The 13,592-nt window shown below is 43.3% G+C and overlaps 1 pseudogene; it reads left to right on the top strand.

Annotated features, from left to right (window-relative positions):
- Nucleotides 1-1,177: 1,177 nt before the first annotated feature.
- LOC117507822 lies at nt 1,178-12,461 on the top strand (annotated as a pseudogene).
- The last annotated feature ends 1,131 nt before the right edge of the window (nt 12,462-13,592 follow it).

Consider the following 13,592-nt stretch of genomic DNA (forward strand, 5'->3'; position numbering starts at 1 on the left):
TGAGCATGTTTGGAATGCTCTGGACCGGCGTATACAACAGCGTGTACCAGTTCCTGCCAATATCCAGCAACTTCGCACAGCCATTGAAGAGGAGTGGACCAACATTCCACAGGCCACAATTGACAACCTGATCAACTCTATGCGAAGGAGATGTGTTGCACTGCATGAGGCAAATGGTGGTCACACCAGATACTGACTGGTATCCCCCCCAATAAAACAAAACTGCACCTTTCAGAGTGGCCTTTTATTGTGGACAGTCTAAGGCACACCTGTGCACTAATCACGGTGTCTAATCAGCATCTTGGTATGGCACAACTGTGAGGTGGGATGGATTATCTCAGCAAAGGAGAAGTGCTCACTATCACAGATTTAGACTGGTTTGTGAACAATATTTGAGGGAAATGGTGATTGTGTATGTGGAAAAAGTTTGAGATCTTTGAGTTCATCTCATACAAAATGGAAGCAAAACCAAAAGTGTTGCGTTTATTTTTGTTGAGTGTAGGTCAAAGAGATTCAGATAACGTATTGAGTCAGTCAATGAACCATATTCACAATCAATACTTGGACTTGACTCAGATTTTAATATTGTGCAATGTTTCCCTTTTGACGTAGAACCCCCCCCCAAAAAGCCAAAACACTCACCTTCTGACATCACAAAGACATTCAATACTCAGTCCTCTGCCCTATGTCGTGCTCTCCCAGTGTCTGTTACCTCTGCCAAAAAGGCATTATCCCTCTCTGGATCGCCACCTTATTGTGGTGGAGGGGTTTGTTTGTTCCAGTAATCCTGGGAACTGTGTTGTCCGGAGCATTAGCTCCTGGTAGGGTCACCCTTGGCAAACTAGTCCCAGATGAGGAGACAAACAAAGGGCACTTCCATAAGACTCTTTATGATGTACACAGTTAAGGACAGACTGAGTCAGGGGTGAGTGTCTGGTGGCCAGGTCTACAACCATGGCGCTCAGTTGGACTCAGCCCGAAAAACCATCAATAACAAGTTCATCAGGCAGAGACGTGGTCCAAAAAACAAGCAGGTAGTCATGAAAACACAGAGAGGCAAGCAGGACAAGAAAAAACACTAGAAACAAGGCTGGATGTGAAAGCATGGAGCACAACAATCTGGCAGGGAACAGGTGAACAAGGTGAGCCTAAAATATAGGATGGTGATGGGCAGAAGATGAGGAATAGGTGTGAGGGAAAGCTCCAGGTCATGGGAGTGGAAAGACAGAGGGACACGCCCACCACCAAGCACCAAGTGACAGACAAGAGAAACAGAGACAAAAAACCCCAAGCAGAACAAGACAGACATCCTGAATGATCCCGTCCTTTGTCGCCAAAGGTTCTGTTGTGTTTAACAGAACATGTGTGAGAGTCTCCAGGAGAAAAAGAATGAGTCTTTGGAAAGAATGACAACTTTAATACAATGTGTACAATAAGTACAACCACACTGTACACCTGCTGCTCACTCATCAGGCCACCAACACCATCAGGGTGAAAAACTCAGAACCAGCCTCTTTTATCCCCTTGAGGCGAGTGCCCCCTGCTGGTCTCTTCAGACACCACAGTCGTTATTGCCCAAAGTGGAGGAATTTAAATATCTCAGGGTCTTGTTCACAAATGGGGGGTAAATTGGAGTGTAAGATCGATAGATGGATTGGGCGGCGTCTGATGTTTTACGGACCCTGTACCGGACCACTGTGGTGAAGAAATTTTGATTAAACTTGGCAAGTACCTTGGTACTTTACATGGGAAGACTTGAATTGACTTTCGTTCAGATTGTCAGATTGGGGAGATGATGGTCTTGTGGTTATGCGTTGGGCTTCAGACCAGAGGATCCTCAGTTCAAACCACAGCGAGACCAGCAAATCACTAAGAGCCCTTAGGCAATGTCCTTAGTCCTCTAATTGCTAGAGGATTAGCAGCACCCTGACACTGGTGTGTGAATGGGTGAATGTGAGGCATCTGTTGGTGCAGCAGCAGTTATTTAATCAAGTGGAAAGTGTTTTGGGGAAAGGAAGTGTGGGTTGGTTCTTTTCAGTCAGGAAATCACTGGGATTTATAATAAGTGTTCTGACAGAACTGTCTGTAGAGCGTTAGATTTGGGGTGGTTGTGGTGTGAAGTGGAGTTTTATTTAAAACTGATTGTGAGACTGGGATAGGACCCCCAGTTGCCGGCGCCCGGACCAATTAGGGCCTTGGTAGAAGCTTGCCGGTAAGGTCTCTATCAGGGCATTGGACCAATAGACTCCTCATTCACACGTGTATTACTATTTTTTGTGTTGAGAATAATAAAAATATATATAATCAGAGCCAGCAACAGTGTCAGGTACAAAAAATCATTACAATGATCAAAATATAGATGGATTAATGTGATTAACTATCAGATGACAAGGTAAACCTCTTAAATCATTCTAAAGTCAGTTTTAAGCAGAAATGAGACAATACTCGGTGACGCTTTGAAATGACCGGTGTCCTGTCGAGATGAGGTGAACGTCAAGATGAGGTGCCTCGCGCAACTGCACATCGGGAGATGATGTAACTCGCTCGACGTGCAACTGCGCATGCCCATTTTTTTTTTTTCCAAAGTTTTTTTTTTATTAATTGTATTCAGTGTATTTATAGCCAACTAAGAAAACATTTTCTGTATTTTACGTTAGGAGCATAAATGTATGTATATGTATATTTTGCCTGTCGAAATAAGATAACTCCAGGTTAAAAATACTTATCGTTTTATAGTGAGTACAACCCCTGGCAAAAAGTATGGAATCACCGGCCTCGGAGGATGTTCATTCAGTTGTTTAATTTAGTAGAAAAAAAGCAGATCACAGACATGACACAAACTAAAGTCATTTCAAATGGCAACTTTCTGGCTTTAAGAAACACTATAAGAAATCAGGAAAAAAAATTGTGGCAGTCAGTAACGGTTACTTTTTTAGACCAAGCAGAGGGAAAAAATATAGAATCACTCAGTTCTGAGGAAAAAATTATGGAATCATGAAAACAAAAGAACGTTCCAACACATCACTAGTATTTTGTTGCCCCACCTCTGGCTTTTATAACAGCTTGCAGTCTCTGAGGCATAGACTTAATGAGTGACAAACAGTATTCTTCATCAATCTGGCTCCAACTTTCTCTGATTGCTGTTGCCAGATCAGCTTTGCAGGTTGGAGCCTTGTCATGGACCATTTTCTTCAACTTCCACCAAAGATTTTCAGTTGGATTGAGATCTGGACTATTTGCAGACCATGACATTGACCCTATGTGTCTTTTTGCAAGGAATGTTTTCACAGTTTTTGCTCTATGGCAAGATGCATTATCTTGAAAAATGATTTCATCATCCCCAAACATCCTTTCAATTAATGGGATAAGAAAAGTGTCCAAAATATCAACGTAAACTTGTGCATTTATTGATGATGTAATGACAGCCATCTCCCCAGTGCCTTTACCTGACATGCAGCCCAATGATGTCTTCTTTGGTCTACCAGTATGTTTGCCTTTAACAACCTTCCCATGTTGTTTGTATTTGGTCCAGAGTTTAGACACAGCTGACTGTGAACAACCAACATCTTTGCAACATTGCGTGATGATTTACCCTCTTTTAAGAGTTTGATAATCCTCTCCTTTGTTTCAATTGACATCTCTCGTGTTGGAGCCATGATTCATGTCAGTCCACTTGGTGCAACAGCTCTCCAAGGTGTGATCACTGTGATTTTTTTCCCCTCTGCTTGGTCTAAAAAAGTAACCGTTACTGACTGCCACAATTTTTTTTTCTGATTTTTATCGTGTTTCTTAAAGCCAGAAAGTTGCCATTTGAAATGACTTTAGTTTTGTGTCATGTCTGTGTTCTGCTTTTTTCTACAAAATTAAACAACTGAATGAACATCCTCCGAGGCCGGTGATTCCATCATTATTGCCAGGGGTTGTAGATTTTATACATTACTACGTTCGGATGAGCAATTTCGACATTTACTTGTCCATCAAAATAAGCGAACTTCGTCAAGTAATTTCTTCAGTGCACACATGCAGTTACGCGAGGAACCTCATCTTGATGAAGCACCTCCACTCGACAGTCTTATCTGTCGAGATGAGGTGCCACGCACAAAAAGGTCGACGACGCACCTCATCTCGACAGAACACCGGCACCCAGTGAACGCATCAGCTAGGATCTCATGTATCAGTGGAGCTCTGATCACTTCCTCTGTCTTTTATGATGAAATAATGCTGAATTTATGTGGAAACAATTATTATACAAAATGCTTCAGATAATCTGTCGCTGAGACAGATGATGACTGGAGTGTAGTTTGAAGCAGAAATGAGGTGATAAATTGTGAACCGCGGCTAATGACGCATGTGCAGTGAAGACAGGGCAGACCAAGTTTTGTGGGGACTGTTCGGTCTGCAACACGGGAGGATACATCATCTCCTGATGACTCTTGTTTGGTTTGGTGCTGTTTGAACAGCTGCCCACATTGGAGTTGACACAAATAGTTCTGAGCTCCAAGTGCAGAATGTCAGTTACTTTTACTGTCTTTACCTTTAGCTCATGTGAACTGAAAGAGAAGTGGTTTTGGTGTTTTTGTGGTCTGCCCTGTGGTCATTGCCTTCATCTTTCTCAGGTTCTGCTGCTGTCCCCACTGTGTGAATCCAGCACTGCTGTGTCCCTCTGACTCTGTGGCTGAGGAGACGGCCCTGGAGCTCATGTCTGTCTTTGCCCAGTGTCCTCCCAAGGCCACACAGTTTCGATGTCACCTCCAGCTGGCTCTCACCACTGTGCTCATCTGCACTTCCTGTGTGAACAACTTCTCCCGTGCAGCTCAGGATTTTTTAGAGATGCTTCTGCAGATAGTCCAAGACACCAGTGATCTCCACGGTGACGGTGCTCTGCGCGCAGTGCGGGCCACAGCTTGCGATTGCCTCAGGGAGCTGGAAGCCTGCTGCCCCGGCCTCCTCGCCCAGCGCCTCGAGCTGTTGAGTGGACTTAGACAGCAAGAAATCTCCAGGCTCCACCAGGCCTACACAGGACTCCAAACTCTGGTGTTAAGAATACTGTGTATCTGCTCACGCAGGAGAACGGAGCTGGTACTGAGCATCTGAAAGCTCTTCTGGGGGGAAATTCATTGTTTGCTGGGAAGCGAGCACGACCTGGGCCTGATGAACAACAAGGACTCTGCTCTGCTCTCATCCATCGTCGTTAGCCCCATGGGCACAGTGCCAGTCCTAAATACTGGGCAGACTGTAAGGAGCTGCGATCTGTTCTGTCCTCCCTCTTGGAGGAGTCGTACCTCCTCACACCTCTGTGCCAGGCTGCACTCTTACACAGACTGATCGAGGTGGTTGTCATGGTGCCTGCAGTTCCTCCAGCCATATTCCGAACTCAGCTCCTGCGTCTGCTCGGCACCACGGAGGTTGCGTTGTTGTCAACACGAAAAAGTATATTTTGTTTGCGTGAACAGTTATAATTTGATTGGTTTCAAGTAAGTGTTGTGATACTAGAGTGCTCTTTGTAGTACTTGTTTCATCAGACGTAGGCCCCATGTCCACCTCAGTGCTTTCCAACAGGTAGGGGAACCAAAAATGCTGTATGGACACATGGTTTTATCAGGTGGTAATCTTTTTAAGAGCAACGTGCTGTGATATGTAAATACAGAAACATGTTAAAGAGTGTGAGAGCTCTTCCACGGTTTCCCCTCAGCTGAAACTCTGAATGGTTTGCACATTAATGATTTGGTCATTTCAAACAAGCAGCTCACTTAGTGCAGCAGATAACTGAACAATCCTCCAAATGGTGATACAAGCACCAAATTTGGCAAAAAATACACCTCAGACATTAATGTTTTGAAAAAAACTAACTGGCCACTTGAATTTTCAATAGGAAGCCCGGAAGGGGTCAGTTGAAGAATTACATAGGGGTCAAAATTTTAAAAATGCTCCAATCAAATTGACAACTACATTACATTATTTGTCTGATCCTAAAGATTCCAAAAAGGTATAGTTTGGACTATCTATGACTGAATGTTATGGAGATATGGGGTAAAACTGCAAGAATGATCACAAGGTCAATTTCAGTTTGTATAGCGGACAAAAGTGATGCAAATTATTGGTTGAGCTAATAGGATTAATAATGGAATAGTTTTTGACTGTGTTGAATGTTTGGTCTCCAAAGTAAAGGTAAAACAATGTCGACGTCCATTGGATTCTATGACGTGACATATGTTACCCCATAACATGATAACTAAGCATGATACATGGTCCAAACTATTTTTGCATCACTCTTTACCAACGTTGGAGCAACTTCAGCTTTTGACTCCTGTACAACTGAAACTGACATTTGTCACCATTCTTGCTGTTTTTATCCATAACCCCATGGAATTCAGTCACAGATAGTCCAAACTATACCTTTGGAATCTTTAGGATCAGGCAAATAATGTGGTATAGTTTTCAATTGACCCTATCTGAACGCCAATTGAAACATCAAGTGGCCAATCATTTTTTTTTTCTTTTCAAAAGAGGAATGTCTGAGTATTTGTGCCGAATTTAATGCTTGTATCACCATTTGAAGGATTCCGCTTTAAATATTCTCTTATCTGCTGTACCTCCCTCACATATACATTTTTAGACACCCTTCTTGCATGCGCCAGTTGACACAAGGTGTGAAATGACATGAACAAAAATTAATTAGTCTTTAATTTCTTCTAATTACAGTATCTCATGTTACAACAAAGTGCTTTTTTTTTTCCCCATGAAATTATTTATGAAAGTTACATTATATCTAGAAAACTGAAATGCAAAGGAAACACTGGTAAAAAACAAACAAAAAAAACAACAAAAAAAACCCATCTGGCCTAATTTCCTATTCAGCATGGAAATACCCAGATATCTAAATCAGAGACAACCTTTAGTGCAAGTGGATTATTTTTTTAGCAGTAGCTCGGATGATGATCAGAGCTGATGCGCACATATCTACTAGTGCCATGTGACCAGACAAGATGATTTTGACAAATGAAAAGACACTTTTTGACGAGCAGACATAAAATAAGAAAAATGACCTGTATTAACATTGTACATGCATGAGAAACCTGTTAGATTTCTCCTAATCCGTTAATGATCTTAATCCAATAAAACCATGTGAAACCAGAAAGGCTGGTGGTGCCATTACAGGTTTAGGTAACTTTAGCAAATATCTTTAAAACATAGTGTAAAGTGTAGGTGACACCAAAAAAAATGTGCACAAATAATCACTAAAAATGACAAAATGTTGATATTTTAAAAATATTCTGAAGAATAAAAGTCGATAAGTATGCAGGTGAAGGATAAACTACAGCCGTCTGAAGCCTGCGCTCTATTTCAGCCCCGTTCAGCCTTCAGCCGTATTGTTACTACGTCAGCACCAGAACGCCACCTGCTGATTCAAGCCCAAATCAATTGTAAACATGGCGGGTTGAGCTGTTTTTTATTGTTGTTGTTGTTGGTTTTGAGCCTATTTAGATGACAGTAAACTTTGGAGGAAAACCTTCAGTCTGACAACAGTGACAATATTGGCAGAATTCAGAACAGAATGGTGATTATAAAAAAAATAAATAATGCGGGTGATTTCGGCATGGGTGGAGGTGCTAAACTTTTTTTGCCAGCTCTGGGTCATAATTACCTGATTAAAAAATAGCTTTACTGTCTGTGACATCAGAAAAAGTGATGAGGAAGTGTGAATTTTTTTTTTTCCCTTAGAAACAATTTCAAATCTGAAAAATGTCAAGAGGGGACTGACAATATCAGCTATTTTTTAAATAAATGTTTCCTTCTTGCGTAGAGTTGGTATACCATACGTTAGTAGCGTAACACATTATTAAATATTAAGACCATTCACACAAGAAGTACATAATAGTCTTACCTGTCCATTTCAGTGAGATCATCTTTAAACTTATCCACCTTTACAAAACGACATCTGAAAATAATTTTAATTCCTTCTGTCTTGGCTGAAGAAAAGTCCATTTGTTACAAGGCACTTTGGTGTCAGCACTTGGAGCCATCCGTTATTGCGGCTGATTGATTCTCTGTTGTTAACAATCCGCTTTGCACTACAAGTTAAAAGAGTCGCAGAGTCTCATGTACTCATAATGTCTCAGTCTGCACGCGACGACGTTATCCCATGATCCAGATTATTTCAGATAAATAATCTGAAAATACTCAGTTTTGTGGTCCGTGTTGAGTGGAGAAGCTGTGCATATGCGATCGTCAATATAAGTGTTCCACGTGCCATTCTGCCGGTGAGAATTAACCATTCTGACACCGGAAAAACACGGTGCAGCTCCGACCTGAACCACTTGGTGGAAACGGGGCTGTCACTAGCCTGTAAAAATCCATAAATTAATAGGACTACTAAAATAATGGTTCCAGAGCTGACGCTACGTCCTCCTTCTTCTCCAATGTCAGCACTCGCCGGGAAATTCCTGGTTTTTAGTGGCGCACAGTTCAAAATCTGAATATTTCTCTCTTCTAGAACTGTGCACCAGGAAAGGAAAAAAATTCAAACTGTTGTTTAATTTTAGTCTTAAATATTCATGAAAACATGGCATTATGTGCCACCTACACTTTAAGTCAATACATATTTTGTCTGGAAGCAATTTTAAAACATGGCTGTGCAGTGCTCCCCATTCCAAGCTTTAACCAGATATGTGATCCATGGGAGTTTCTTGCTTTTTATTAAAATAATCATATAGTACGTAAAACAATTCAGGCCACATGAGTTGATTTTACACCTTATTTTTAAATTTTACCATCTGAACACGTTATTGTTTAATAGGTGTGGAAATGGAGAAAAAAAATGAATCTACAAAATAGGTTCATTTATATTTGAGGTTTTTTATTTCTGTACTTAAAATATAGGAATTCTCATAATTCTGACCGGGACTGTAGCTGACCTTTTATAGATGAAGTTAATAAACTAGCTTATACGCAAATTTTTGAATTGGTGGTGACTGGACTGTGGTGCATTACAGGTGAAACCATGGATGTGCACAGTGTGTTGTACAAGCCATGTGGTGCACAGTCAAACCATGGATTGGGAGTGTTGTTTTATGACAATGTGCCTTTAACCCCTTTCACCACCGGGCCAACATAGTTGCGTAATGCGGCATACCGACTACGCCGAGCTTATGCAGCCCTACCTGGCAATACATTGAGAGAAGCAAAGGGGTCTGTGAAATGGATGCAAAAAAAATTAAACGATTTATTTTTTCACGGACTTTCAGCGTAGAGCACTGGACGCAGTGCTCTACACAAGCCTACACAACACCGTAGTACTGTACACCATGCCTCCACAATTGTACACAACCCTACGCCAGTTTGGCAAAAAATCCTTTTATTGCTGCGTTTACACATACAATGGCAAGTCATGAATGCCACGAAGTATACATTCTTGGCTGCTGATCACGAATGTGATGATTAGGGGCAGAGGTGTCAGGTGTCCCCAGGAACTGCTGCAACCTGTTACTACACGTTACAATTAATGGCACGTGCTGCTGGAGAATTATCAAGAACCATTATGCACGGTCAAGAATAAGGTTCCGCATTGTTGCGCATAACAGTGCATCGTTACGTTCGGTCACGTTGTGAATAAGGCGAATTGTCTCCACACACACACACACACATTCATCCTACCATCAGTGCTGAGCAATACAGATCGCTCCAGTTTGCTCCTAAAAATCCACAGCAGAAGAACTTTGTGATTGCATACTTAGTGGGTTCTGTGCCATAGAGTGGCGCAGACAGGAAGACGAGACGGGGAGAGCCAGATGTGTGGCTTCACGCAGCTCTCGTCTCACTCGTTTTCCCAAACAATCAGGCACATGCAGCAGGTGGAACACCTGCAGGAGCGCGTTGATGAGCATTGGAATGAGACATTTGGCCGACTTGGCGTCACTGTCTTTCTTCGGCATACTGCAGCAATGAAATTGAATGCGATGCAGGAGGGTTTAATTGTGCGCACGTCAGAGAAAAACGCTGTCACGCTCTATTAAGGATCACCACTAATCAAGACGGAGCAACACACTTAGTTGCAACCTCCACAACATGAGGCGAAATGAGGGTGGTGTGACATTCGTGGAAGATTTTTTGATAGCCAAAAACATGCTCCAGGAAAATCATGAATATCACGCACCAACACGCACTATTAAGAAACCTATTCAGATGCCTTAAGTCACAGAATAAGAATGTCAAGAATGTGCCAAGAATGACGCAAATGACATTTTTTTAATCAGTACATACGTACCTGCATTGCTAGATTTTATTCATCCCGCTGGACTCTGCTGGACTTTGCTGGCAGTGAAGCTTCAAAACCACGGAAGAACAGGCGGGCCAGGCTTCCCCCCTGCGTGCAACTTACACAGCCATTCCTGCGTACTAGATCCGCAGCACAATGTAACTCTACACCGGCCCGGTGTGAATGGGGCTTTAGAAGCAAACCTGTGCATACCATAATGCAGAATGTCTGAATTGTAGAATATTTTTGTTTCCTTTCAGGTTTGTCTCTTTCACGTAATTCTGATGATGAAGTCGGCATTCACAGACAGTTTGTTCAGTGCTGAAGAAGAAGCATTCATCCTCAAACGGCTGGTCATGCTTTCCCAGCATGCTCTGCTCAGTTCACCCGAGAAGCTGTTCTACATGCATTGTATCTTGCACTTTCCTGAGAACCGGCCAATCGACTTTAGCGATGGTGATGAGACCCTCCCTGTACTCCTGACTCCTCAGCTAGCGGCAGTCCTTGCGCCCACTGTCTTCAGTGACCACGCCACCATGCTAGCCCGATTCAACCTGTTGTCACTGGTCTCCCTGGAGGAGGGGGAGGAGGAGGGCAGGGGGCTGGTTTACCTCTACGAGCACCTCACCTCTCTGCTCCACATCGTGGAAAAACGGGGTAGCTGGGAAATGGTAGTCACCTTCTTTAGATCGGTCTTCATCTTTCTTTTGCACTTTGGCCACATGGGGAGCTACTGCCACAGCCTGACCCAGAAGCTGTGTCGGCTCTACCTCGGACAACCCCTGCTGGCCCCGCACCTCATCAACCTGTCAGACCAGGTCCAGGACAAGATCTGTGAGTCCAGCTGGGCTGTGGATCTCCTCAAAGGTTTGCAGAGAACCATCACTGAGGCTCCACTTACCCATGTCACTTTGCAAGACCTCAACTGGCACCTGAAGGTGTTGGGTCGAGTTGCGACAGAAGTGGAAATCCCCCAGCACACCACCCTCAGGTTTCTGTCCGGCATCATCACGCCATCTTCATCCTCACTGTGCGTGAACGGAGACTGGCATCTAGGGAACGGCATGCTGGGGGTTTGCCGGAAACTTCTCATACACCCCAGTCTGGACTCAATCTTCATCCCCCTGGCTGACATCCTGCAGCATCTCACCTGCCACTACGGAGACATAGACATCCAAGATCACTCTACGCCTATATTACACGCTCCTCACCACTCTGTCCCCAGAGAAGCTGGCTGAAGTGTTGGCACAAGGTGCAGTGGAAGGTCAACTTGTCAAAAAGCGCACACTGTCGGCCATTGTGGCAGAGAGTGATGGCTTGTCTAGTGCTCTAACTGTCCAACAGACTGATCGGCCAGTTTTTAGCTGGTTGAAGTGGCATATTTCCAAACCAAAACCAGACAAGGACGACGACCTAGAAGGGAAGCTGACACAGGTCACTAAGATAAATGAGACGGCGATCAGTGCAGGCGAAACGAATGCGAGCACAGCTTTGGAGGCTTACAGAGCTCAGTTGAGAATCCCGACTTTGCCTCAGAAATAAACCTAGACTACCAGCTCATACATGCAAAGGTTCATGACCCCGGCTTTGATCAGGTCTTCAGCATCCGCTGCACTTCAGCCTCAAGAACAGCCACTTTAAGGACTGAATGATATCACTGTGCCATGTCTGTTCAGGGAGAGCGCACCACCCATGGTGACGCTAAGACTCACACCAAGCAACCATTCCCCAAACATCCTCCACGTCAGCGCCATCTTCACCAGCCAAGACGGCCTCTCCTGGCACACCAACCTCCCAGATGTCCATGTGGCTTTTCATCAAATCTTCATGGCCTCTGCCTGCCCCACCCGCCTGGGGACAGCGGGACAAATTGAGCTTGTTTGAGGAATTATGGGAAGAAATCTGCTCCAGCGGTGAGAGAGAAGATCCCTCTGATTGCACTACAGTCTGTTTCTGTTGGCAGCTGAGAATGCATCTCCAAGCGTCCTGTGGAGAAACACTTTACTCCCTACCTCCTATCAGACACGACTGAGGGAGATATAAAGTGCTTCTCTTCCTTCCGCCAAATTCTCATGTTCTGCTGAAGATCAGGTCTGAGGAGGAAGCTGTGCACTTCCACATCGCCACAGACAACTGGCAGCTTCTGCCTTACATCAGTTCTTTTCTACTGATGAGCACATCTTCAACGCAGGACGTGAAGAGCTGACTGCAATGAATCTGTTTTAGCCCATGATGGAACCAACACTGAAGTTGTTAAATTACTGACAAATTAAAAATCACACAAAATAGTTGATTGAAAATAAATTGCACTTTAATTTTCTTGGCATGAAATTTAAACACACTGTAGAATTAATAACTAAATTCTCTTTTCCCTAAACAGTCGAGATGTTCACTCATAAAAATAATTTTCTTTACAGCAGAGGTCACCAATCCTGCTCTTGGAGATCATCTGTCCTTTACACTCTTCTGCTGCCTGCCAGCCAACTCAGGAGTGCTCAGCCAAGCAAGAACCAGGAACTGGCAGATGTGACCAAACAGCTGTGGTTGCAGCAAGTTCACACGGAGAACCTGCGGGGCTGGTGATCTCCAGGATCAGGGCTGATGGTTTCACAAACACCACCTCCAGATTCCATCTTTGTGAAGATAAATCTCAGCTTAATGCACTTAGACTTCAGACATTTTAAGGCAATGTTTCAGCAGGACTTGAGTTGCTAAATACTCTATCCACAGGCTTAAACGAGGCAAAATCATTTTTTTCTGATCACATTTTGTAACATTGCATTTATTAAGATAGTAGTGTGTAATACACATAAGTCGTCATGCACATTTTTGAGGAGCCAGTTCTCAAATGAACTTTTTTTTTTTTTTTAATGAAAGGAGCTGCTGCTTGCCACACCCCCTCTACCAGTTCAGTGGGCGTGTCTCTTAGCACAGAGCCAGATATGGAGTTAAGTGAAAGTCCAAAATGTTTCTGTTTTTGTAATGGGATCGCCACAGATAGTGATGCACTGAAGGAGTCTATAATGAAACCTCAGGTTTAAACTGCACATCTCTGGTAAATGAACGACTAATCAAATAGAGTTATGGAAATATTGAGGTATTGTGCTTAATTTTGGTGCCATATGCCCTTGAAACTGGAGTCGTAAACATGGGGGAATTAGGATGATTTCATCTGCTGCTGAGAAACAGTGACATCAACCTGTCAGTCAAGTTGACTTGAGTGACTTGTCAGGAAACAGCCTCAGTGACACTGAAACAACTAGGTAGAAAATTTTTTTTTGCAGCTTGAAATCTTATTTTGGTGGACTTTTTGCACCCTGGCCCACTTGGATCCCAA

Source organism: Thalassophryne amazonica, chromosome 3 (genome assembly GCF_902500255.1).
Source record: "Thalassophryne amazonica chromosome 3, fThaAma1.1, whole genome shotgun sequence".
NCBI lineage: Eukaryota > Metazoa > Chordata > Actinopteri > Batrachoidiformes > Batrachoididae > Thalassophryne > Thalassophryne amazonica.